Raw genomic sequence first — 27,352 nt, 5'->3', positions numbered from 1 at the left:
TTATTATTACTTCCAATCCTAAAATATTTGGGGAAAGAGTGTGATTTTCTGGAGGGTGAATTTTTAGGGAAACGTCGCCACCTTGTGGCCATTTCGCACGGCGACATTATCACTGGATACCACTCAAGTGTGGCGGTTCCTGTCAATGCCGCTGCCTAGCACGTATTTCACTATGATAATGTGGTGGCGCGTAATATACCATTCAACTTTTCAATAGTTGGAAATGAAGAGGTGCAACAATTGGTAAATCTTTCCACAATTCCATTGTTGAGGGGTCCTGTTGAAAAAACAACTCCCCTAATAGGCACCTGTATGTCACACTGACACAGACATCACATTAATCATATCTGCAAATGTGAAAGATCGCTCAGCAAGTTAAGCACTACCTGCTGAGATCATGGAACCAATGAATAAAACTTTCTTCCATCTGGAGTCAACAAAATAAGTATCAATTGTAATTTTAAAATAATATACCCAATCTATGCAAAAAAAAAATGACAAAAATCACGATATACATTAACTTATAGCATTTTCTAGACTTTTAAAATTAAAAGTGTACACTGAAAGTAGTAAACAAATCTAGTGATCATTTTGTTGACCTCTAGAATGAAAGAAAGGATGGGGATGTATGGGACTTGTACTTGTAAACATTTGTATATACACAGCTCTCTGTGGCAGATATGTTCAATGATCGCTCTCACAACCAGTGGACGTGCATGGCTAGACTCCTCCAGAGCACTCATGTTCTCCTCCAACCTGGACCTCTGAAACTGCTCTTATCACCAGTGCCAAGGAAATTGAGCCACTGCTTGCAGCTCATTCAGAGCTTATAGGCAAAATTCCACCAAACACGAGTTGACAACGTGCTCTTGATCTCTTATCAATTTTCTAAACACCCTATCAGTTGCATTTCGCTCAGTCACATGCTACGAATACTTCATTTGCACTAGTAATATTGCGGCTTATCAAGCCGCACCATATTCTCATGTTCTGCCGGTCAACGCTCTATTGAGGCATCCTGAAGTCGACTCCAACTAAACCCTTTTTAACCAAGGCTACAAACATTTAGTTGCCAACTGAAAACCAAGAAGGCGAAATTTGAAATATCTGGTACTTCTGAGGCAGCGGGGATATTTGGGCCCCTCTCAACCTGGGGCAGGAGGCTTAACACAATGCTTGCCTCCTCCTCGAGAGGCGGGGTGAGGGAGTTGGGAGTGCCAAAGTTTCGGCCACTTCTACCTGTAACTGGGTGCAACTGTCAAGTACCACTTGTTATGACCCGAAAACCTGCTGTGCCCCATTCTGGCCACTGCACCTTTTCCTCTCTTCCAGGTCAACAGAGCCCCAAAGTCCTTGCTGCAGAGGATGGAACGTGCAACCCAACAACGAAACAGTCCACAGTGAACAGCAGAACGCGACAAGCTGCGGACCGGCAACCCGGCGGCTTCAAACCATGCACCCAACTTTGAGATTGACTGTTTGTTGTGGATCACCATTTCAGAAGTACAATGGCATAGGACATAAAGACAAAGTGAGACTAGGGTGATTGAAAGGCACCACTTCTTGAGATCCATGCTTTTTGAGAGACACTGGTTAAGACCCACCTAGAAATTCCTGAAGGGAGCCAGATCGATAAGGCGATTGGCTTTAGGTCCTCATTTAGTAGCCAGCCAGATTATAGATCATTTTTTTTTTTTTATTTATTTGCATTTTTAAAGTGCGGGCATCGAGGCGCTGTTACAGGAATTGTTATTTAGTTGCGTAATTTTTTTTTGTCTTAGTTGCGTATTTATAACGCGCTTAAACACCCAGAAGTTTCTAAGCACGGACCTGGGGAAATCGAACCTGTGTTGCTTCCTGTCGTCTTGCTTCCAAGGCGAGCACGTTGCCGCTGAGCTATCCTGCCGAGACAAATGGGAGTTACCGATCTCTAGTGACCATCTTGGAATTTATGGACACCAATGCGAGAGGAGGAAAAGACCACACTAGACAAGAGGGAGAGAGGGATGACCCCGAGTGATACTGTCTCCAAACATTCTAATAAAAACCCTGGAACTATCTTTGAGAGTTGGTGTGTTCTTTAGGTCATCTACAGCAGTTACATAACACTTTGGGATTTGGTACTCCTTGATTGGGAAGGTGGCATTTTGGTGAAGATTTAAAGAAGTGAATATTGGAAGCATTTTGATGTCGGACGAAAAGGACTTCTAGCAGTAGGGCCAGGAGGGAGATGGAGAGGAAGTGAGAAGAGGCACAAGGTGAATGGCAATAGAGAGGTTAGGGAGTGTTTGAAGAAGAGTGGGGTGGGGGGGGGGGGAGCGTCAGAAGTCGCAAAATTCAGTATTTTTTCAAGTTGGGAAGAAGGGGTGGAGTGGGAGGTCAAGATGATGAGATCATGAATGCCATTATGAGGGTTTTGGTAGAGTTGTGAGGAAGGGGACAATTTCCCAGATACTAAGCAAGTTAACCCTAGCTGCCGATTAGGTAGAGGCAATTTGATTACGGAAAAGGTTTGCTGCCAAAATGGACAGCAGAGTTTAATGCCTTGGAGGAGGAGGAGGAGGAGGAGGGGAGCAGGTCAGATGGAAACAGGTTGAAAGAGGGTCATAGAGGAATTGGAGGCAGGATGGTAGGCTTCCGTCTTGTAGTAGTTGAGTATATAAGAACTACGGGTAATCCAGCGGTGAATAGCAGAGAGATGGGGAGATTAGATGACAGAGGAAGTAAAAAGTGTGAATAGTAGGGGGCCAAGAGCAGAGTCTTGAGTGATGCCAACAGCGAGGGGGTAGGATTAAAGATGGCTGTGTTCCAATTGATAAAGTAGGACCAAAGAAAGAGGTAAACGGCACCCCATTCAAAAGTGGTGTGAATGCAGAGAGCGACCGTGAGCAGAGAAGTGATCAACTATCGTATTTGGCAGAGAAGTAGAGTAGAATTAGGAGAGATGAACATTTGAAGCAGAAGTCCTTTGACCCCAACACCCCTACCTGTCAGTATCCCCCCCCCCCCAAGGATCAGTAGCTACACCTCTGCTCTTCAACCACTAAACCTCTGCCCTAGGAAGACCATCACTGATGACACTGAAATATTTTTCTCCTTTCCCACCGTCACCCCGGCCCTCTCAGAGCAGATTATCAAGTGCCTCACTGCAATTCATCAATGGAAGTTCTTCCGCTGCCTAATGCTGAACCCTTCAAAAAACAGAATCCATATTTTTCCTTGTTTCCAATGCCATCCTTACCCTCCCCTCCCCTTCCTGCCTGATGGCCTCTCCCTCTCTCTCAACAAGGGTTTGCAAAGATGGTGGTCCTCTATGATAGGGACCTCCGACTGCAACAATTCATCACTACCAATGTCTCTGCTGATTGTATTAACGTTCAACATTAAAAGAGTAATCAATTTCTTACTTACCACTCTACGAAAAGTCTAATCTCCATTCTCATGCTTGGTAAACTTGACTACTACTCAAGCCCACTCTTTGACCTTTCTCTCTACTCCTTCGTCCCTCTAGACAAAGCCTCCAACTTTAATACCTGAAATCTACAACCTGCCCAGATCCTCCACGACTTCTACTTAACAACATGCTGGTTGGCTCTCCATGCACAACCACTTCTCAAGCTCATTCTGGTATACAAAGCTATCAATGGTGTTGCTCTTTAGTACATGTCTGATTCTCAGTTTACTCACCAACCCGTACCCTCTACTCCTCCTTTGCCCTCAACCTCATTGTCCCATGACCGCCCCCCCATCCCTGTGCATCATCTCACTTCTACTTTTTCTCCCTACACTCCCCACTTCACTGGAACCCGCCACTAATCACAATCAAAACCAGCCCAACTGTGGATATCCACTTATTATTCATTTACTTACTAAAGAGGGAGTTCCCCATGGCCTCTCCCCCATCCTCCCTACCTGACCCCCACCACTACCTACGCTGATGCTTAATAATGTAATTTTGTATATGTTTGAAGGATTTACCCCCTCAGGTCAATGTTGCCTTTCTAATTCACTGGTTTCTTGCATTTATTTGTTTCTGTTTGTTTTGTTCTAGAGTATGTCCCACTACTTCTTACGGATCTATGTGATTATTGCGACGGCTGAAAATGCAGACTTTTTTTTAACCCCTTTACACCACATATATATATATATATATGCAGGGGGGGGGGGAGATCCCCCCACATCCACCCCCATATTAATATTATATTCTATACCCCCCACATATATATGTGATGTGGTGTAAGGGTGGGGGGGTAAAAAAAAAAAAAGCAAAAAGTCTGCATTTTCGGCTGTCGGAATTGTGAGGGTGACATTTTGGTATGATTCCCTTTTTACACCCTCAAACTGGCTCACCATTTGTCATGTGTGCTATTATATAGACACCCTTCAATGGAATGCTTCCCCCAACAGTAAATATGTTATCGGAATTTAAGACAGCAATAAGGGTTGACTCGGAGAGTGGTGTATGCAAACACCAGATTGGAGCGGGTCACAGAGGTCATTTGAGTAAAAATACAAATGAGGAGATCCTATTGAAGAGGAGGCGTTCAAGGTCTTTAGAATATTGGGGTATGTGGGAAACAGGCAGCTATTTGGCAGGATTGTTGGGGTCAGCCAAAGGATTCTTGAACATTGGTAAGATAGTTACCAGTATATCCAGACAGTATACCGAGACTAAACCTATGAGCAGGATGTCTACCACATCCCTTGTTGCTGTTGAAATTTACAAATTCCTGACACATTAGGTGTAAGAAGCTAACAAATAGGGCTTCTAAAAAATAGTTTGTCAAACCATCACACCCAGGGGTTCATATTATAAGGGTTGCTAATGACATCTATTAACTTATGCACAAGAAAGAGGAGTGACCTGCACATCCTCTGGAGAGGCAATGTAAGGAACCTTGTAAGGAGACAACGGTGTATTGTACACATCTGAGGGCAGAACTACTTTGAGATCACACTATTAAGCTACAATGCCTTCAAGACGTTTTGCTTTTTGCTATATGACATCTGCTAAGTGCTTTAAGTGGGTCTGCGCCAGGCCCCGGCAGCCTCCTAAAAGTGTAGTTGAGCTAGGGCCCTGCTGGGGCCCCCCATTCCCACCACAACGTTGGACACATTATCCCACTGCGGCCGTGACAGGAGATGTGCCTGCCATTAAGTCAGGCAAGCTCACGGAAGTGCTGTGGCTGGCTGGCACTTCCGTCAGTTACTGCAACTGCCTCTGGTGACCCCTCGTGCGAGGGGTCACCAGAGGAAGTTACTGTCTCTTTGTTCCCCACTCCAGGTTACTGAAGTGTCGTTAACCCATGGCGAACCTGAGGACTCCTCGACATATTTCAAGGTTTATAAAAGATGGCTTGAAAAGTACACATTTCAAGCCATCTTTTATAAACATGTTCTAAAAGGATGGCTTGAAAAGTACGCCATAAAGTATGCACACAAATATATAAATGTTATATATTTGTGTGCCCACCTTACTAGGGTTTGTGTACTTTTTAAGCCAGCTTGAAGTACACAAACCATAGTAAGGCACGCTAACAAATATATAAATGTAAGAATGTATATATTTATGTGCGTACCTTACTATGGTTTGTGTACTTTTCAAGCCATCTTTTATAAACATAGAAATATGTTACACAGTCCGAAGTTTATAAAAGATGGCTTGCATATTACACAAACGATTTGTGTACTTTTTAGGCCATGCCCATATCACGCCATACCCCCAAATGAGGCCCCCCCTCCATTTCTTAACCCCACTTAAAGCCCTGCATCTGCTCAATTATAGAATCCTTGCACTAGCTACTTTTACACGCTCTCCTTGGGAATATTTAAAGTGTGTACGCAAGTACACTTTGCTGGCGTCAACCTCAAAGTTACCACACACTCACAGTAAATCACAGCATCTTCTAACCCCTTCAATGTCTTAAAAAAAGTCATCTGGCACTTCCAAAAACAACCTATCTCACTTAGACTGCAAGTTCGAAATACTTTGTCCACACACTTTAGTTTTACATGATATATTAGCAACAGCTCCCACCATTCTGCGATTTAGTCATGCACACCACATGAAAACATTTTTGGACTCCATCCTCAAGCATCGACTTCTTTCAATAAAAGAGCACAACTCCCATGAACAATTCCTAGATGGAATGTTAGAGCCCTTACCATTGCCACATCACCATATTAGTGGTTTCACAGCACCAATGGTTGTCTGGAAGTTGGCGAAGTGTGCCTCTGTCTGGGGTCTGCAGACAGTAGTCTGCCTTATCTATAGGCTCTTCCACAGCTTCGTCCTTTTCCTTTCTTCCACAAAGAGGGGTTATCAAACAGGTGGGAGAGCTTGAAGGAAGGATAATGTTTGCAATCCTGGACCATGACCTTCTGGCTAAATTGACTTGGGCCCAAACTACCACAAACATTAGGAGGGTAAATGCTGATGTGTCTGGAGGAGAGAATATTTGTAGGAGAGCAGTTTCAGTGATACAATGGTATTACTAAATGTAGCTGGCGTGTGACTGTGTGATAGGCTATAGAGCCACCCGAACAGACCCTTGAAGCAGGTCATCTTTTACAACACAGGAGTGCTTAATTTCTCCCACAAAACAAACACCAGAATCGGGGATTGTCAATCCTAATGAGCAAGAGTATGCAAGAAGCCTGTGCGATTTTAACATTAAAGTTGGCACACACAATCTGAACATTCCACAGCACTAAACAGGGTATCACTGGACAAGGTCACTTTTTAAATAACTTCTTATCAATTTTGCTGCGAGACGTGCCTCTTAAAAAAGAGCTGATATGTCATATCGCTGCCGCAGGTCGCATTCCCAGTCACTTGTCACGAAGCTGTGCGGAGCACATACGCAAGCGCGATATTATTTCACACAGACAAATCCAGCAATCCGTTATACTAGATAACAGTTTTGGCTTCTTCTGGAACATTTCAGTTTAGGAAAGGCATCCCTTATTGATGTAAACACATTTGCACCTTTTGTTGGGGGAAAATTACAACAGCATAACGTTTGGTCAATTTTCCCTACTTCGAGTGCTGCTGCTTCTGCAGCCAGACTGCCCGCAGTGGGTGGGGCGAGTTTAGGGAGCGCGTATGATAAAAGGGAAACAGAGTTAAAAAGGTTTAGAGCCGCAACTTGTGCTTTAAAAGCACCTGCGAGTGACTGACAGTTCAATCCTATAGCGAGAAGGTGGCATTTGCTGCCACCGCGCAACGTCCAACCACATGAGTTTTGACAGATGGAACTCGCAGTGCAGCAATATACATTTGACATTTTTAGGGCAGTGACAAAATTACCAGGTACTAAAAATACAAGGAAAGATGCGATTAAAAAACATCAAGAATCATTTAGCTCCATACAGTAAAAGAATCTGAAGATCTAAAAATACACAATAACTGTCAAACAAGCTTCTCTCTCAGGTGGAGCAGGGGAAGGGGCAAATGCTTGGTTATCTCGCGCTCACAAGAGCAACAAGCATTGGCAATGTCAACAGGTTGGGCTTGTGTAGGCATGGGAAAAGCACTTGCCAGGCACAGCCGTAGTGGTATTAACTACCCATTGTTGGTAGCAGACGGGAGTACCTGGGAATTTAACAGCAGTCAGTGTCATATTTAGGCTTTCTGCTGCCCTAGGTCCAAATAAGTGAATGTGCCACCCCCCCCCCCCAATTTTACTCCACCTCTGCCAGACGCTGCACCTTCATCAGATTCCGCTGCTTCAACAAACTCTGTCCCCATTGTCCAAACTATGCCGCTTCACTCCCATTTTGACTCCATAACATTACAAGGTCGTTTTTACGTTGCAGTGATTAGAAAGTTATTGCTTCCTCTCTATTAATTCAAGCCTGTCATCGTCTATGTTAAGTTAGATGAAAGTGTTTTCGGATCTCTGCGGCCCAAGATTTGGAGAAGGCAGTGCATTATACATTTGAGCGCACTAGAGTAATTGTTACGGCTATCTGACTACTTTCGGATAAGTCCAAAAACAATCTTTTAGAGGAGTGATAAGATCATAAGCTGTCTGCCACTCGACAAAAGTGAAAGAAGGTTCGAATGAGGAATTTTGGTTTCAATGGTAATATCAGGCTTCTCTCACAAATTGCCTGCTGTCACTCTGAGAAGCACCTAAAGGGGTCTGTATTATGAATGCAACATTTATTTATTGCATTTGTTACACTGAGGTATCACAGCGTAGGTTACAGTAAGTCTTAGTTTCTTACCTGTAACCGTATCTTCATAGATCCACATGCTTGAATATTCCCTGTCGTCAGACCAGAAATCCTGGGTGATATAAATAATGATTATAAAAAATAAAAAAATCCATAGAAATATGAGTGTAGATAGCCCATTATGGTCTATGAGCCATTCACTTGTGTAGTCCCTCCACCTCACTTTGGTCTTTCAAGGCCCTAACCAAAGAGGTGGCAGGGTTTAAGCTTTGCCCCAGTCAGCCAAGCAGTTAATACATGCCCACATCATATATACATAGATATGCAGAAAAACTTATACAAGCCTTTGCCATACAGCAACTCAAAGGTTAACTACCCAGGGAAAGGCGGGAGGAAGGCTAATCCTACCTTATGCAGAGAGGTGGCAGAGAACTGCCTGGCCAAATGCAGATTCTTTGTTGGTATCTGCGGTCAGGCAGTAATGCTTGGCGAACACGTGCAGAGTGCTCCAGGTAGCGGCTCTGCAAATGTCCTTCAATGCTACCCCTGCGTGAAAGGCCACTGAAGCTGCTCTCCCTCTGGTGGAGTGAGCCGAAGGAGGCCTGGTGAGGGGGTCGCCTTTAGACTGGTGACAGTGGGTGATACATTGAGAAACCCAACGTGCCAAACTTTGAAATATGTTGACCTTTGGTGCGGCCAGAAAAAGCAATGAACAAGGGAGGACAGTGCGCTCCGTGAGAGTCATCTCCGACAAAATTTTAGGAAGGAATTTTTAATGAGTTCTCAGAATGAAGCAGTCTTTATGGAACAAGGTAAATAGAGGTTCTGATGATATAGCTTGCAACTCACTGATCCTCCTGGCAGATGTGATAGCCATCAGGAAAGCCGTTTTCCAGGATAAGAATTCTATGTCACATCTATGATAGGCTCGTAAGGTGGTTCCATTAGAGCTGTTAGAAGCGTGTTTAGGCTCCAGGATGGGACCAATGTTGGCGTAGGTGGGCAAGTACGCATCAGCTCTTTCAGGAAGATCTTAAAAGCTGGTTGAGTGAGCAATGACGGTTTATCTGGATTTGTCGTAAATGCTGCTATGGCCGATAGATGAACCTTGATAGAGGATATAGATAATCCTGTTTTGGCCAAGTACAATAAGTAAGGTAGCACTTGTTCGACCAATGCTGTGAGTGGGTTCACTGATGATGTTTCGCACCACTTGGAGAAACAAGATCATTTCCGGATATAGGTGATCCGAGCAGAAGGTGCCCTAGACGCCTTGATAATGTCCCAGAAATCTGCATGGAGATCCAGATTCATTAGTTTTTGCTGCTCAGGAACCAGGTCTTGAGAGATGGGCTTGCTGGGTCATGGTGGAGGACCTTGCGGTTCTGTTGTGTCAAAAGCTCCTGATGAGCTTTGAGATGAATCGGGGGCCAACGAGAGAGGCGTTGTAGGTTTGAGTACCAGATCTGCCTGGCCCAATCCGGTGCTATCAGGATCATTGAACAATTCTGTTCCTTCAGTCTGCATAGCACTCTCGCTATGAGAGGAATGGGGGGGGGGGGGGGGAGTCAAAGGAATTTCCCTGTCCAATCCACTGAGAACACATCAACCTAATGACCGATGCTCTGGGTTCCCCGGAAGCAAATTCATGGCATTTCTTGTTGGTTTTGGTGGCGTAGAGGTTGATGGTTGATTGGTGGCTGACCCCATTCGGAAAATATTGTACTTCTTTTTCGTCTAGCTCCCACTCGTGAGATGTCTTGAAATCGCTTCTTAGCTTGTCCGCTAGGACGTGGTCCACTCCCGGAAGATGTTCTGCTCTGATTTGGACTTTGTGGTGCAATGCCCATGCCCATAGCAGTTGAGCTTCTTGTGACAAGATCTCCGACTTGGTGCCTCCTTGTTTGTTCGTGTAATGCATGGAGGTCATATTGTCTGTCGGGATGGTCACCACCTGCCCAGCTAATACCGGGAGGAAGGCTTTCAGTGCCCACCGTATTGCCCTGAGCTCTAGGACATTGATGTGCAGTTGAGATTCCTGAGCGGACCATGTGCCCTTGGTTTGGAGGTCCTCTAGGTGCGCCCGCGAGCCTGACAGATGCATCTGTCCTGAGGTGAAGGGTAGATGTTGGTGCCTGAAATGGCATTTCCTGTAACAGGTTTTGAGGTGTATTCCACCATCGAAGTGCCTTGTGTACGGTCTCCGGTAGCTGGACGGTATCCTCCCATTAACCAAGTGCTTGTTTCCATTGGTGGTCCAGGGCCTCCTGGATTGGTCTCATGCGAAGTCTGCAATTTGGTATGAGATATACATGAGGACATCATGCCCAGGAGAGATTTGAAAGGGCATACCATGGTTGCCACTCTGTCTAGGAACCATGAGGTCAAGTGGAGAATAGCTGCTATTCTGTCTGCCGAAGGTCTTCCCCTGGGAATACTGGTGTCGAAGTCCGCACCCAGGAAGAGAACTGTCTTGCTGGGCACTGGGCAGGATTTTGTTTTGTTTATTGACAACTCTAACCCTTTAAAAGGTTTATTGTTCTCGAAACTGCCAAGCGTGCAAGTTTGTATGAGCTTGCCCTTATCACCAGTTGTCCAAATATGGGAAGACTTCTGTTCCTGTCCTTTTGAGTTTTGCCGCTACTGGTGCTAGACACTTGGTAAAAACTCTTGGTGCTGACTTTAGGCCGAAAGGGAGAACACGGAATTGGAAGTGTAACTCCCCTATCGCAAACCTGAAGAACTGCCTGTGGGCAGGGTGAATGGGAATGTGGAAGTAGGCGTCTTCCAAATCTAGAGTGGCCAGGAAGTTGTGCCGGTTTAGCCAAGGTAAGATGCTTTGCAGGGATATCATCTTGAATTTGATGCGATTGATGAACTTGTTGAGCGCTCTTAGATCCAGTACAGGTCTCCACTGACCGTTTTTCTTTTTGATCAGGAAGAATTGGGAGTAGAAGCCTCTTCCCTTCTGTTGGTCTTGGACTAGTTCGATAGCTGCTTTTTGAAGCAGTTTGTGAATTTCGGACATGACATGTTTTACAAGATGTACCTTGCGAGGGGTGGGAGCAAAGGAGGGAGGTTGATCCAGAAATTCTATGGTTTGACCCTCGCGGAACACCTGTAACACCCACTTGTCTGATTTTATTGACTGCTAACATTGGAGAAATTGGCTTACTCCCCCCCGCCCCCCCACCGTGGTGTGACATTGAGGGGAAAGACATGATATGTCAATTTTGCTTGCTATGGGACTTGCCCTGGGTAGAGCCACGTCTTCCCCTCTGGGAGTACCTGCTAGAGGATTGGTGGTATCTGTTGTCCTGGAAGGTGTTTCCCTGCATTTTTTGGCCATAGGAGGGATGATTGCAGCCTCTGAATTAAGAGGATGGGCCTCGAAAGGGACGAAAAGATCTACAGTCTTGGTCCTCATCTTTAAGGGAACTGATGGCTCGAGCTGTGTCCGTCTTTATTCCTTTGAGGTGGTCATCGATATTCTTACCAAAGAAGTCTTGCCCATCAAAGGGCATGTCCAATATTTGTGCTTTGACCTCCGTTCTGAAGTTTGTAGCTTTTATCCAGGCTTGTCTCCTCAGAACAGTACCGTGAGCCATTTGCCTGAAACCTGATTTCGCCAAGGCCACTGCTGCGACAATAATATGATCAGCGGTAGTTTCCCCGTCTGCTATGATTGTTGTGGCTTCTTGCTGGAGATCCGCTGGTAAATGTTTGGTTAGTTTAGACATACCTAGCCATAGCTCACAGTCAAAACGTGCTGTCATGGCTAGTGCATTGCCAGCTCTAATGGTGAGAGGCTGACTAGGATACCTTCCTGCCCATGGCCTCAATCTTACGGCCTTCCTTGTCGGGAGGTGCTGATGAGGGCGATGAAGGGTTGGCAACTTTTTTCTGGCTGCCACTGTGATGAGAATCTGGCTTAGTTATGTCCCCTTAGACAAAGTGGTGCTGTGTCAGGGGCTTTGTATTTCTTTTCAGGTCTTGAAACCAGAGCAGGAGTAGATAAAGGTGTAGCCAATATCTTAGATCCAGAGTCCCATATAGTATCAAGAAGAGTGATGGTAGTGACTGTCCTACGTTTGTCCCTGTGCTCATAAAGCACTGACTTTTTCTCTTCAGATGTGACTTGCAACTTGAATAAGTCTGCAGCTTTGCCGATAATGGTATGGCGTCAGGCTCATGTGTAATCTCCCCTTCCTCGGGGTCTGAAAAATCCCTGAAAGGATCCTCTTGCCAGTCTGAGATCGATGCAGTTGAAGGTACGATTGTAGGATCTCAAACAGGTGATCTTGGCCTAGGCGATGATCTTGGAGATGGGACCCTTGTCGGTGAAACACCGAGCGTCCTGCTGCTGGATCTGCATGAGGCTCAGGTGAACGTGCCCTTTTATGTGGCCTGCTTCTGGCAGGAGACTCTCTAGGTGTGCTATCTACAGGTGAGATGTTCCTCTATGGAGGTGTTACCTCTTTTGGTAAGGATAACTTAATTCTAATCCATTTGACGTCTGTTGAATTCGCCAATGATCCTTTGCATCGACTCCATGAGCACCTGTTCGTAAGGATCGGTAGGTTCCTCCGTAGTTGATGGCCAGGGAGGACTGTGTTCCTTGGGGGTGAGAAAGGGTTGCTCACCAACAAATTCTGTGCCTGAAAACTCCTCCTGAAGAATGATGTCTGGGAGTTCTGCCATCTCTCTTAAAGGAGATAGTTGTGCTCCTATTGGTTCACAAGTCTCCGATATAGAAGGCACTGTTTTTTCATTGGATGGTGTAACAGTGGCATCTGTGGCGGTTGTTTTGGGTTTTGTTTTCTCAGTGTCGTCAACGGCGTCGATGTATGCTTTGTTGACCGTGGATTCGTGGACGATGACTGTATTGACCGTTGACTGTGTTTATCCATCAATGGGATCTTCGTGGACGAGAGATTCGTGGACGAATGATGGGACTCCTTCGTCGACTATTGTTTTGTGGAGGCTGATTTCGACAAAGATTTGGTTGTCGATGACAAGATTTGAAGTGTCGTTGTCGTGGACGATACAGGTTTTGTCAACGGCTTGGTCATCGATGGGCCTCTAACGCTATAGCTGCTTGTAGACAGCTTATCCGTTGACGATTTCCCCTGTGGGTTTTTTTAAATGCCTCCTTAACTTTGGAGGTAGTGCTTTCCTCAGGATGCTGTTTCCTGTGATCCCCAGTGCCCAAAGGGGGTATTACCACCTTCCTCTTACTTTTATGAGAGGGAGAGACACTCCTTTCCACTGAAGAGGCCCTTCTCTTTGAAGTTTGCCTGTTAGATGGTTTACTAGAATGTACAGGCGCTGTCTTGGCAGATTTTTCATCAGAAGATAGACCTTTGGCTTCTAAATGTAAAAGAAGTCTTCTGTGTCTGTCCTGCAGGGTTTTGTTGGGGAAAGTCCTGCAAATGTCACATTTATTGATATCATGAGGTTACAGTCAGTAGATGCATTGCTCATGAAGATCCTTCATGTAGACCAGTTTCTTCATGCACCTCGTGCAGTCCCTGAACAGAGCAGGCTTTTTGGCAGGTGGAAGTTCAGCCATGATTTGAGGAGAATTTCACTTGACGAATTTTAGGTTAGAAGAGGTGTTTTATGAGCCCAGAAACACAGAGAAGAAAGAGCTTGATCATGAGATGGCAAAAATATATATTGCAGAGCTTAAACCGTGCCACCTCAATGGTTAGGGCCATAAAGGACCAAAGTGAGGTGGAGGGACTACACAAGTGAATGGCTCACAGACCGTAAAGGGCTATCTACAATCATATTTCTATGGATTTTTATTTATATCACCAAGGATGAATATTCGGACAATGGGGAGTATTCAAGCATCTGAATCTATGAAAGAGCCAATGCTGGAGAAACTTAATTCTCTGGTTACAGTGGGAAAAACATGGGTATTATACATGCATAGATAGTTCAGACATCATAGGTTACAGATTTAGGTTAGTAGTGAACAATGATATAGTTACATATAAAGGGAGATACTTTCTCCCTAGTCCAGATAATACAACTCCAGCATGGATAGCTTGGAGAGGCATACGTGGTTTGGAGGCTGTGTTGTCCTCCCATCCTTATAACGTGTCTACTTCAGTTCAGTATTTGTTGAACAGCCAAGTTTTTAGAAGATTTTTGAATCTCTGGTGAGAAGGCTAATTTCTGGTGTGCATGGGGAGGGAGTTCAATTTGTGTGCCAGCACAGGGAAACTGCTTCCCCCTGCCTTTGAGAGTTTTAAGCGAGGGACAAACAATCGGGTACAGTTGTTAGATCTACATGTTCTAGTGGCACTATTGATGGTAATGGCATTGTTCAGGTAGGTGGGTGCCGTTTTAGAGAGGCATTTATGTGTAATATAGAATATTTTAAAGATGATTCTTGCTTTCACAGGTACCCAGTGAGCTTCCCTCCCGGTAATGTGGTCAGACATTTTTATTCCTACTGCTGCTCGCAGCGCTTTATTTTGTAGTAGCTGGAGTTTGGCAATATTGGAATTAGAGAAGCCTAGCAGTAGTACGTTGCAGTAGTTTATTCTTGACAAAATAAGCACACGGCGAGTATGATACAGTTTTGTGCGGTAAAAAATTGGCAACTTAGCGCGATGAGCCTAGCCGTGTAGGAGGTGGCTGACGCAAGGGCGTTATCCTGTTTAGTCATTTGCTAGATTGGTGTCTAACAGGGCACCCAGCGTCTTTACCTGCTTGAGGATGGTAATGGGTGTTCCATCAATCATTATGGAAGCATAGTCTGGGTGGAGAGCTTTGATTTTGGCAGGAGAGCCCACAATGAGAATCTCCATTTTGTCATTGTTAAGACAAACTGTTTGTAGCCATCCAGTTTTGGATTATGGCATAAATGTTGTTCACAGTGATTGTGCCTTGCTCATGATTCCCTGTGATGGGTATGCGAATCTGGGTATCATCCGCAAAGTTCTTGTAGATGACACCCATGCCATCTAAGGCAGCAAAAAGCAGTTTTACATAAGCATTAGAGGGTAGGCGACAAGCATGAGCCTTGCAGTACCCAAATGGGACTTGGTATAGGGTCTGCTGCTTCTTTGCCTAGTTAAAACTCCAGAGTTTGTTCTGAGAGAAATTATTACTTGCTTCTTGAGAGAAATGAAAGTTGTCTGCCAGGGTATTGCACAGATTATCATGATCGACCAGATCAAATGCGGCTGACAGGTCTGATAGTAGTCCGATGCACAGCTTACCGGAGTCTCTTATGGCGTCCATCTGGATTTTAAGGTCCAGTAGGGCAGTTTCTTTACTGTGGCGGGGCCGGTAACCAGATGGTGTCTCTCCTATAGATGATTATGCTGCAGATAGAATTGGCTACACACAAATACAACCTATCGATTATTTTCAACAAAAAGGGGATAGTGGTTATGGGGCGGTAGTTGGTGGGGACGGAGGGGTCAAGAGAGGGTTTTTTGAGAAGAGGGGTGACCCAAGCTTCTTTGAGCCGCATAACTAAATTTCTACATCTGGTCATGCCAAATGGTAATTGGCATGACCGTTTACATATGAAATATATCCAAGTGGTAAAGGCACATCTTATAGAAATGTTGAATAAAAATAACTCAACCCTGTTCCCATGGTTACAGCTCTGGTGTTAGCAGGGGGGCAACATGGAAATAAAGCAAGTTACCTGCTGCTGGTGAGACACCCCTCTAACTCTATAATTCCCAGTGTAATGGCCAAAAGAAGGTTTGCACACATCTAAAAAGGAGCACCCAATGGTAAAGCTGCACTAGATTTGTAAATGGAAAAGGCATTTTCAGCTTCTTTAATATTTATTGGTGCTATGTCAAAAGACAAAAAGGAGAGGAAGAGCAACTCTGTTCTCCTATATTGCTTAGGTTCAAAGTGGTGGGTGGGAGGAGAGGCAGAGTGAACAGAGAACGTATTAGAAAATCCAAAAGAGGAATTCGAGCAACAGGAAGGGACACCAATGAGGTACATAAGAGAGCAACAAAGAACGTGAGAAGGGAAGCTGGTAAATAATAGGACACACACACACACAATAGGAGTGGGGGATGGAAGCAGAGCAAAAGAGACATAATCATGTAGAGACAGCAAAATAAGAAAAACACAGATAAACAGCAGACTGGGAGAGCTGGAAATAGAAATCCAGACTAAAGAAAGGCAGGCCAATAACATAAGAGGTGCAGTGCAAGAAAGATAATCAAAAGGAAAGACAATAATCACAAAAGAGAAAATGAAAAAACAGATTTAGCCAGAGTAATGACATGAAAGAGGGAGTTATATAAACCGATACAGCACAATGTAGGAGTCAAACAGCAATAATAGAATGCAGAGATGGGAGAGACCGAGCCAGAGCAATATACCTAAAAACGTGGCATAGCAACAAAGGGTCAGAGGCAGAACATCAGAAAGTGAGAGACGGGTGAAATGGAGTAGCAAAGGAAGGGAAGGAGAGATGGAGCAAAAACATGGAGTGGCTGTCAAGCAGGTAGGGCCAGGCAGCAACAGTAGGCCGGAGAGGCAGAGAAGTGATGCTGGTTGAGTTATGGACTAGATTTATGATGTAACTAGCAGGCATCTCTAGTAGTTCTTAACAGAGTTTTAGTGTCCAAGTATAATGAAGATGAAGCTGGGTAGTCACACATTGACAAGTTCTTCGTCACTAATATTTCAAACAGTTTTAATTTTACGCACAAATTGGATAGTTGTCAGACACCTTTTTATTCTCTTGCGGCAGGAGGAAAGTCATTTTTACTCTTGAATTATTTGGATTTACTATCCATTTCTGAAAATTGGGAGCAAAATACTCATGCCAAAATGCTATCTGGAGCACTGCATGTGGGTATAGATCTAGATATCCTGCTGTCGTTTTAAGTACTGTTTCACAGTAAAAGTGCACCTTGTATTTAAAATATAACTAACGTAAATATTACTTATAAGCATCACAGTTTTGCATTGTGTGACATAATTCGCAGTTGGTTCTCCTAGTAGTACTGAGCATGCAGCAGAATGTTATCAAAGACACATGATAAACCCAGCAGGGCGCCATTTGCCCGCTTAGCACTAAGCAGGTTCTGTAAAGATGGCTGAAAGGACCTCTTTACGGGACACCTTTACAGCTGTGAAACAGTGTGTACCTTTGACGCACGCACACAGTTTGTTCTCACCCTTCTATGGCTTTGGATATTCTTTCACAGGTTTCTTGATGCACTTGCGCATTCAGATTTACTCTTCGCCATTTTAACTTCTCTATGATCCATTTCATGCTTGCACTTTTTGGACAGCCACAGACCTCTGAAATGTGGGGCTGGGATGGGAAATTAGTGGTTGCTTCTGAACTTCATTTTTAGTGCCACCTGTGGGAACTCTGTGCTTGACTTAAATAGGCATGCGTTTAATATTGTAAAATAATGCATAATTTTTTAACTTTACTTTTCTGAAGTGAAAACCCTAATTTTTGTAATGGTTAAAAAATGCATGTTGTGTATTTGAATATGAAAGTGATTGCTTAGCACAGTGTATGTGTGAATTGATTAGAAAGCACTCCAAAGATCACAGGAAGTGGTACAAATAAAACCAATGAGGGTTTGGCTGTTTTGTATATTAAAGAGCATTTTGGGAAGAGGAGGATGACCAAAGAGCTTTATATCTGTCCTATATGTCTGTGAGAGTTGTCTGGTAATCACCTAAATACCTAAAGCACGCTGGGTTTGATACGCGTTCCCCACCACACCCCCCCTTTTTTTTTTAAAACAAAAGTCACCCTAACAATACATCTTTTACAAATATCATGCATATAGACAAGTTTGGCCATCAAAGACTTTAGCTGTCAGAGTGGAACAACTGCTTACTCGCAGTGTTGTGGATAGGCCAGACTCAAACAAACAAAATTGGCTTTATATTTAAAAAACGACAACCAGTAAATTGAAAATAAACTGCTATACAATGCTGCTCCTCTGGCAATCTGCTGCCTTGGGCCTAGTTGGCTTTGTTGTAATACGTATACGATAGCAGTGCCTGGCAAAAGCTTAAAACTTAATATGCACAAGCCAAAAATGTTGGTTGCCAATGCTTGTTTTAAACAGGACTTAAGTGAAGGACATGCAGAGGGCTTATAAATTGAGTGGCTGAAAGCAGGCCTGGTAAAATATTTCTATTACACCAGTAGCATTCATACAACTCCAATCAAGTTATTAACTCTCAGAAGACTGCCTTGAACAAACACTGTCAGGCACATTGCAAAGTCTGATGGTAAGACCTGATTAAGGCAAGCTCAAAGAGTTCCCATGAGGAGGTGTTTTGGGCGGGCAGAAGCAGGAATGGGTGGGAATCGACATAGGGATTAGCATGGCCATGCAATGGGTGGGCACATAACCAAACCTACAGACTCTGTTCCCCTCCTCATATGCCATTCCCCCTATCCATACTCCAATGCAATAGTTTCCACTTATAGGTGTTGCAAGTGCCACCTAATAGCACAGACTACAAAGTGAGCAGACCCCTGGGCAAGTAAATTCTCAGGGAAGCATACGTGTGTGATCAAACTTTGAGATACCTCAAAGAAAGAGCATGGAGGAGAATATGGGCACACTTTAAAAGTCACACTGAAATATCTCCATATGGAGCATTTTATCGGAGAGGATACAACAGAGGACCATATGCCTATAAAAGATTACTCGCATCTGAAAGAGGAAAAGGAAATTGATGCACTCTTTTTGGCACCTCAAAAGGAAGATGGCTCTCTTGGAAGACCTGTGCCACTGGGCTCCTACACTATCTGAAACAAAACCAGAGTGGGAAAAATCGGACAACAATTGAGAGCCCAACACTTAAAAACCTACGAGTGGAGCTTTTAAAACAGTCATACACAAAGGAAGTCCATTATTAGGGAAAGGGGCATCAATTCACCAAATTCCAGAGATAGAAGTGACATCACAAGGCAGGTGACATCACAATAATTTAGGTAGCACGACCTTGGAACCAGAGGACATCCTTAAAGTCAAAGGTTTATTAAAATAATTACAAAGCTGACGGTCACAGACAGCCCAGAAATCACTCTAAGTCAGTGCGACAGTTCAAGGGGTTTAGTGATAATTTGAGGCCCCTAGGCTAGGGCTGTACTCTCTTATTTCACAATGGATGTCCTCCCTATAGAGGCATCCGTAAGCCCTGGTTAGCTCTACTGAATGGTAATCCCTACTGTCTAAAAGTTACCTTTGGTTAGAGGTGTCTTCCTAAAGGTTGACTATCTGTTCTCCCTCAGGGACGTCCTAACTGCCCTGTCCCTAACCAATTATTAGTGTTCTATTTGGGAGTAGGGATGCTGCCTTGCACTTACTCAGTTGGTTTACTCACACAGGTCTCTTTCACTCTCCCCTCCTATACCCCTCCTCTAGCATTCACCTCCACCCTTCAATGTTACTTCTCCCACTCCACTTCTCTCCTCCTCACTACTACATCCATACTCCTCTATACTACTCCCCTCCTCCTGACTAGTCTTTTTCCAACCCACTATGACTCCTTCTCCCTCTAATACTCTACCGCCAACCCACTAATACTCTCCCCCTCCCACTACCAAACTTCCTCCAAACCACTACTACTTTCCTCCTACCTCTTCTACTCAAACCCCCCTTCATTGAATATAATTCACTACACTCCCACTTCCTACACTAACATCTACTCACTCGCCACACAAACATGTACTCACCCCGCAGAACCACCTTCACTACTAAGTCAATACATAACCTTTTCCATGAAAATCCTCCACAGACTGCTGATCCATCATTCCTCCTCCTGTTCTTAGTGTACCTCAACCTCTAATGCCGACTTCACCCGAACAAAACCCACTTCGCGTTTCCCGTCCCCTGGTTAAGTCTCCCCCTCTTTACCAAGATTTGGTCACTATCCCTGGCCAATCTGGCTCAGGCTTCTCTACCCGGGGTGTGTATGTAAAGCCAGAAGTTGTCAGAAGGTGACTAAGCCCCACCCACTCGCCACATACACAGTTCAACGGTCTGGACAGACCAATGTTCATAGTTGTACCGCAGGGCGCTGCATTATGAAGCTTCTTGGTCAGGTCTGTACAGGAGGGTGTGTTTGGCTCCCTCTGTGCTCCCCAGTGGTTTTGGTGGGTTTATGTCTTGGAGCAGGCTCATCAGACCTTTTCTGTGGCTTTGCGTGTCTTGCCATGCAGTCGTGTATGCCTGCGCCCCCTCTTAGCTGTGCCACGCTGGGTCTTCCAATTTCCGGCACCTGCACTTCTGTTCTTGGCGGCTCTCCCTCAATCTGATTTCTTTCCTCCAGAATTTGTTAAACAACATCTTTATTTGGGGGGGATGGTGTTCTGGATATCAGAGGTTAGTGAAGTGTAAATAGTCTAAAATAATGTGTTTAAATACATTTTTAACAGAAAGAGATATTAATTGAGTTCCCTCTCTACATTTAATTTTGTAGAAAAAAGACAGAAAAATCTGATATTCCCACCTGAAGAAGGGCTTATTAAGTGCCCGAAACGCGTAGTGGAAACCCCAGAAGCCCGCCATTAGGGCAGTCATACTGGAACAACAGATACAGGATATCAGAAACACTCTTTTTGAACATTATATTGTATTCAAGTGGAATTGAATTTGGTGTATAGTTAAAACTTTGTTGTCACACATTATGATAAAGGTGTTAGGAGGGTGAAAAAAATCATGTATATAATGACACGAAATTTTGTTGAAGTTCTAAATGAGTGAATTATAAACTTGTTGAGAACACTGTGTTAGAGAAAAAATGGAAAAATAAAGACACATTTTTATATTTTTGTGTTTTTTACAAAAAAAGAATTTTAGCTTATACGTTAAGTTCAAGGAAATAGTTTGGCTGAGTGTCAGCGCAAAAGTGTGCATCTGTAATGTCCGCCGTTGTTGACGGCTGACCCTTTCTTTCTGTATACTTTCCCCTCTTCCCAGGGTGTTTGTGCCTGAGTTTTATTGATCTCTTTTTCAGGCTTAAACGTGATTTTCTTTGTCACATTAGTACAGTTCCACTTTATTAGACTTTTTATTCAATATCTCGTCAATTTCACTGGGATGAGTTTCTCCTGTTTCACAACGATTCCCCTGCGGCCTACCAGTTCTCCCGTGACCTCTGGGTTTAAAGGAGAACGTCCCTGGGACCTAGGCTGGCTCGGGTTCTCTTTTTTCACTCTGTTTCTCCGCCTTCTCAATTCATAAGCGTTATGATTCGGCAGCGTTTGACAGGCGCACTACCCACCACGTCGTCGTTGGGGTCACACCACCACTGGGATTTGGATTTCTGTCACATTTCCTTTTCCCTGCGGGCAAACCCTGGACCTCCAATGTTTCGCTCTCGCTTTCAGGCCACTTCCAAAAGTCACAGCTTCCGCAGCTCTCGACTCCACCCCTCTCTGGTATTTCGCTGAGAGGGGGGCTTCCCCTGCTTACCTTCGCTTCCCTCTACCTCGCCTCACCATGTGTTCCCTTTTCAGTTTACTCATCTAGGTTAAATGGAGGTGTCTCACTAAGACAGATCCTCTTTCTTGCTTGTAGCCGTATATTTTGGTTTTGTCATCAGCCACATCTCTGGACTCCACAATGTTCTGCATCTCTGATACTCCCCTATAGGACACCATGAGGAATGGCTTGGGGAGCCCCTCACAGGAACAGGAGTCCTTGTCCCCAAAGGAAAGTCTCTCCCAGTGAGGTCTTACTTGTCGTGACCCCGGTGGATGGTCTTGTGAAGCAGGTTCACATCTGTAGGCTCAAAGGGGGAGGCTTCCCCTTCAGGACAAGGGACGCATACCCTCAATTCATGAGCTAGGTTTTGGAGGGCCACCAGACAGTTGGAGGGAAACAGATATTGAGATAAATATGAAGAATGTTTGAAAGGCTGGCTGGACTCGAGTCCTTCAGAGACCCAAGGTCCTTGCAAACATCAGACCTCTTAAGTCAGATGGTTGAGGTGACTGTATACTGGCCACATACAATGCAAGCTCAAAACCATGAAGAGGTCACTCTGTACAATTATTTTCTGTACCATCTCTCGTTAGTATTCCCAATATCCTTTCACTTACTGACAAACATGCTGTTTGTAAAAAAAAGTTTTTCTGTTGACAGTTTCTTCAGGAACAACTTCCTGCTCTATTAGTTACACTTTTGTTTAGTTTTACATGTACTTTTCTTTCTTTACTGCCCTTCTAAGCATCAAACAATTTTTATCATAAGAAAGAATATGCCTTTTTTCTAAACATCCAATTTCTTTGATGAACTGCACAGAAAATATAAATTCTCTAGGAATAGAAAATAACATTACTTTCTAAAAATGTCCATTATGTTGTTCATTGCTATTCGTTTTTACATTGATTTTCAAACAAATTTGAAAAGTGGCAAGCACTGAACGTTGCATGGATATACAGTAACTTGAACATTATTTGTCCTGATGAAGGCTGTATAAAAAGGGAGCAACAAGAGTATAGCTCCATAACGGACCAAAACACTGTCGAAGCTACAGTTTATAGAAAAGTCTTTATAATTTAGAGTGAAATGCCACGCTAGTGCTGTGATGTGACAAATATTAATTGGTTTAGTTAGCTGGTCTGCGGTAGATCAGTCCCACGTGATTATGTAATAAAAATGTTCATTCCAACTTGTGTGTTAAAAAATTATTTCTTTGTAATGTTATGTTGATTTATACCACACACCGCTCCGACTTGGGGGCGGTCTCCAGGTGATATGTTGATTATGTAATTGTTTGTGTACAGCCTAAATATGTTTCAAAATAATTTAAGAAAATAAAAGAATAGATATTTGTAATTAATGTTCCAGTCCTCGACAATTGATGTTTTTTTAGATGTTGGCACTGAGGGGGGAGAACTGAGCACTGGCTTCATCATATTGATTGATGAACTTCAGACATGAAGCTTGTCAAAATACAGTTGTTAAGGTTACAGGTTTCCAACTATACCTAGGGAGGAGTTAATATCCCAGGTGACATTCACCCCTCCCAAAGCCTTTATGGCTATTAGCACACACTGGTAATGGCAATATAGGTTTTGGAATTGGGGTTGTAAAGTATAAAACGTTGTTTGTTAGTGAGGAAAACACATATTCCAGCAATGTTAGTAATTTAAATCTGTATTTTGTAATGTTTACAAAACAAGATTGTCTTCATAAATTGAGCATTCTCATTGCAAACTTGTTTGAACTGGAAAGATTTTCCTATAAACATGCATTATTTGCAATGAAAAGGAAATGGTTTCTCTATGAAAAAGTGAAAGTATTTGAAAATGTTGTAGAATTCTCTTTGATGATGCAGTGAAAAGAAATATCCTTCTAGAGAGGGAGTGTCTTGTTAAACGAAATCTGTCTGGAAATTGCATTGTTGTTTCCCTGCCTGCTCTCAGAATAAATGAATATCAACAGTTATTGACTGCACTGCAGACATTCCGATTGACTGAGAAGAGGTTAATAATGGCTTCCTTGTGCCAATAAGGAATGCACCCCTTTTCACCATGTGCTAATCCCACTACACCAGCCAAGTAATTCTTTTCTCCTTTTAGGATGACCACTTTTTCTGGAGTAGCAACAGCAAGCTTTTTCTTTCACTATTTTTGCCTAATGTGTCTTTTTCCGAACCCATCAAGCCTGAAGAGAATTGGTTTTAGGCCTGTGTACAAAACTGAAATCAGGTGCCACCTGCTGCCCTCTCCCACCCATGCTCGCATCTCATTCTCTCTGCTACCTCACTGTCCTATGGCTGACTGATAAATCCAAGCAATTATCACTGATAAATCAATATCTCACCATAACTAGCACAGGGAGCATAGCTAAAACAATCATTGATTCAAATAATTTTGTTTCTATAGTAGCTCTGCACAGGGGCAGTTATGCCACCGAGAGAAAAACGGTATATGTGCTTGGGGTAGATTCTGAATAGTCCTCTTTGGATTAGGAGCAATATGCAGGAAAATGGGTCAAAATTATAATGCGAGTAACATTTCTGATAAACAAAACAAAAAAAATGACACAACAACAATGGTTCCAAACAGAGATAGTTTAGTGTTAACACTTGGACTCGAGACTAGAAAGCAAGCACTATCATTGGTTTAAAGTCACAACAGCAGAGTTTCTTCTCAGTGAGGGCACCAAAGTGCTGAGCTAACACCACAACACACACATTTATGTGCTACAGACATTAGAACGTATTCATATTCACACAATATTGTTGTAACGTGGTACAAATAACAAACAAGGCCATGTTATATTATTCTGTTCAGCGTTGTCTGTGGTTGACCGAACAATGCATCCTTGGATAGAGTTTTCAGCATCAAGGAAACAAAAGGCACAATACAACTGAAACTATGAACCTTTACAATGGGGATTTTGAAAACCTTTCCTGATGGTGAATTGGTTTGCACAAGGTTCCACTCTAATGTAGTACTTTGGTCCTCTCAAATCTCGTTCAACTGTAACCACAATTATCACAACTTATCAGGTGATCTGCGCAGTAACTAATACTGCATGTGGTGTCGCGAGCATTTGCACAGTTAAAAACTGCTGATTAAACATTTGGCACAAAGTTTGGCAGATGCTACAGCAGTGAACACTTTAACAAGACATTGAAACAGGTGGTAAGTGCGCAAGCCAGATAGGTGGATTCCTCCACAGACAGGTGGCATCACAGGCTTGACTCGGCATGAACACTTTACGCCGCCACAAACATTTTAACTCTCAAGTCATAAAGAAATCTAGCCAACTTGCATGTCCCAAATTATCCATCATCGATTAGTCCCATACAAACAGTAAAACTGGTCGATTGTAGAAGCGAGTGCTCATACATGTTATGCACAAGTCCCCTGACTGCCTGCAGTGGTACTGTGTTTTTGACGCAAAGGAAATAGACGAACAATACAGATTGGTATTTTTAATTAACAAGTCCCAGCGCCCCTGACTCTAGCCAAAAACAGTGATAAAAAACCCATAGGCACTTTCCCAAACAGTTTTGATGGTACCATTACCTGATGGATTCAAATCAGGTCTTCTCAAAACGCGTGTGGTATGTAAAACTCACTCAAAGAAACCTACAAATGGCACCATAGATCTTTTCCACCATTTCACCTCGGTCGTAGGACCGCTTCCACATGCTTTGATAATGGCCACGAAAAGAAGGTCTGCCATGTAAGGCCAAGCCGTTTATATTGTGTGGCACTTGTGTAATGGCATGCCACGAGGTTCACCAGATACAGAAGGTAGCCTTATAATACACGGGTAATTGAGCTACATAAGAATTATTGTAGATGGTCAAATTATTTGCAGCTGAACATCTAACTGCCATTACAGCCAACATTTTTAGTTACATAAATATTTATGGACATTTATGTAACAATGGGTTCAAATGAGTTGACAGTTGAAACACGGTTTTGTTGTGCCCAAGTAACGATTTTCCGTCAATGACATCAAACTTTTAGGAGAAAGGTGATCAGTTGGTAAAAACAACAGCAGAACACAAATAAGTTAACTATTTTAAAGTGACCTCTCATCATTCTCAGTCCCAGTTAAAAAGAAAAAGCTTTCCTCCAATTTATCAAGAAATCACATCTCTCAATCGTCAAATAAAAAGTCTATAAAAATGGCTTGCCCAATCTCAGGAAATAATAACAAATAAAAGAAAATTTTTAAGTGAATATCTCAGATGCCAAAATGAACAAATCACTTTATTTTGACGTAGGTCGGCACGGGAGGACTTGTTTGTTTCTATTTTTAATTGCAAGAGAACTGTTTGTAAAATCAAGACCTAAAAGTGATGAGTGAGGAATGGAACAGTCAGTGGAAATATGTCAAAGCACCAACCGTTTTAAAATGTTACCAAGACCAGAAGCAAGGGTTTTTTCCAGCTTCTGATGGCAACAGCCATACTCTTCTTTAGAAAGGAATTTTTTTCTCCAAGACATAGACAAAGAACCTCAAAATGTTGAATCATTAGTCACATTAATGCTTCTGTCACAGCAGAATGTATTTATGTTTTATGGGCCCATACAAACCCATAGTAGTATGCAACAGATGGGCAAAATCTATATTATATATTTAACCAATACAGCACCATTGGACCAATAAGGGTCTGCCCCCCCAGTCGTGAAGAAAGATTGTGCTGGATCTTATTTTTCACTTTTACCAAGTAAGAAGGGCCTCGAGGGGACTGTTTCTGAAGTATAGCTGGATAAAGCCCTCAAGGGAAAAGAAGGAGTTCTGTAAGATGGTGGAGTGCAGTGATCCAGCTCTGGACATCAGGAGTTTTAGGATGGTGTCTTTCACAGAAGATAAAGGGGCATGGATCAGAGGCAAGTCATTTATACCCTGTATGCATCAGCGTAGGAAATGATAACTATATACAACAGAAGATGATTTGGACTTTGAGACCTAGACTTGAAGTCTATTGTAGGGTTTGAGTCAGTGGCGCAGCCAGGGTGGGGGCAGGGGAGGACGGCCACCCCCCCACTTGTTACCGCCTGGTGCCTAGTGCACCCCAGCCTCCTGCAGGTGTCCAATTAACCAACCCCCCCTGAGCCACCCCCACAGCACCAAAAGCTGTCTTTGCTACTGGTTCCAGTCACCCACACAAACTCAAGCTGCTCCCACGTCCTCCAGGATGTGGTAAAAAAGCCCCATAGAGAACTGCTCTGGCATTTACAGTAAATCAACTGCACTTGTACAACTTCACAATGTCTGGAAAAATACAATAACAAGTGTGTTATAATGCTGCCTGGGAGAAGATGGGACATGCCTATGTTGGGACGGTAAACTGTTGATAGGTGTGTGGGAATACAGATTACACTTAGGTGTTGAAGGATACACATGGGAAAAGAGGAAGGGAGTTCAAGTGTATGTGTTTGAATCACTGAACAATGATGATGAAATGCAGAGATGTTGGCACATTGACAGCAGGCAACCATGCCCATACTCTGTAGGCCAGACTTGATTGACTATTGCTACAAAGGCATGCATTCAGGTCACAAATAATTCCAACTGCATGGAGGTGCCTTAGTGTGTACAATGACACTTGAGAGCAATCTCAATGTCGCTCCAACAATAACGAAAAAGGGAAGCCATTACTACTGTGCTACATTTTATCAGAAATTAAGCAGGAGAAAGCCTTTGGT

At 43.4% G+C, this 27,352-nt stretch overlaps 1 protein-coding gene across 1 annotated transcript in view; it reads right to left on the bottom strand.

The window, feature by feature from the left end:
- The window catches only part of GNAO1 (G protein subunit alpha o1), a 1,372,168-nt gene that overhangs the window by 177,540 nt on the left and 1,167,276 nt on the right, over window positions 1–27,352 (bottom strand). The gene's annotated exons all lie outside the window — the stretch shown is intronic.

This window comes from Ambystoma mexicanum, chromosome 1q (assembly GCF_040938575.1).
Source record: "Ambystoma mexicanum isolate Mex_15411 chromosome 1q, UKY_AmexF1_1, whole genome shotgun sequence".
In the NCBI taxonomy this organism is placed as follows: Eukaryota; Metazoa; Chordata; class Amphibia; order Caudata; family Ambystomatidae; genus Ambystoma; species Ambystoma mexicanum.
Note: the sequence above shows the minus strand (reverse complement) of the source record. Positions and strands in the feature narration are given on the sequence as shown.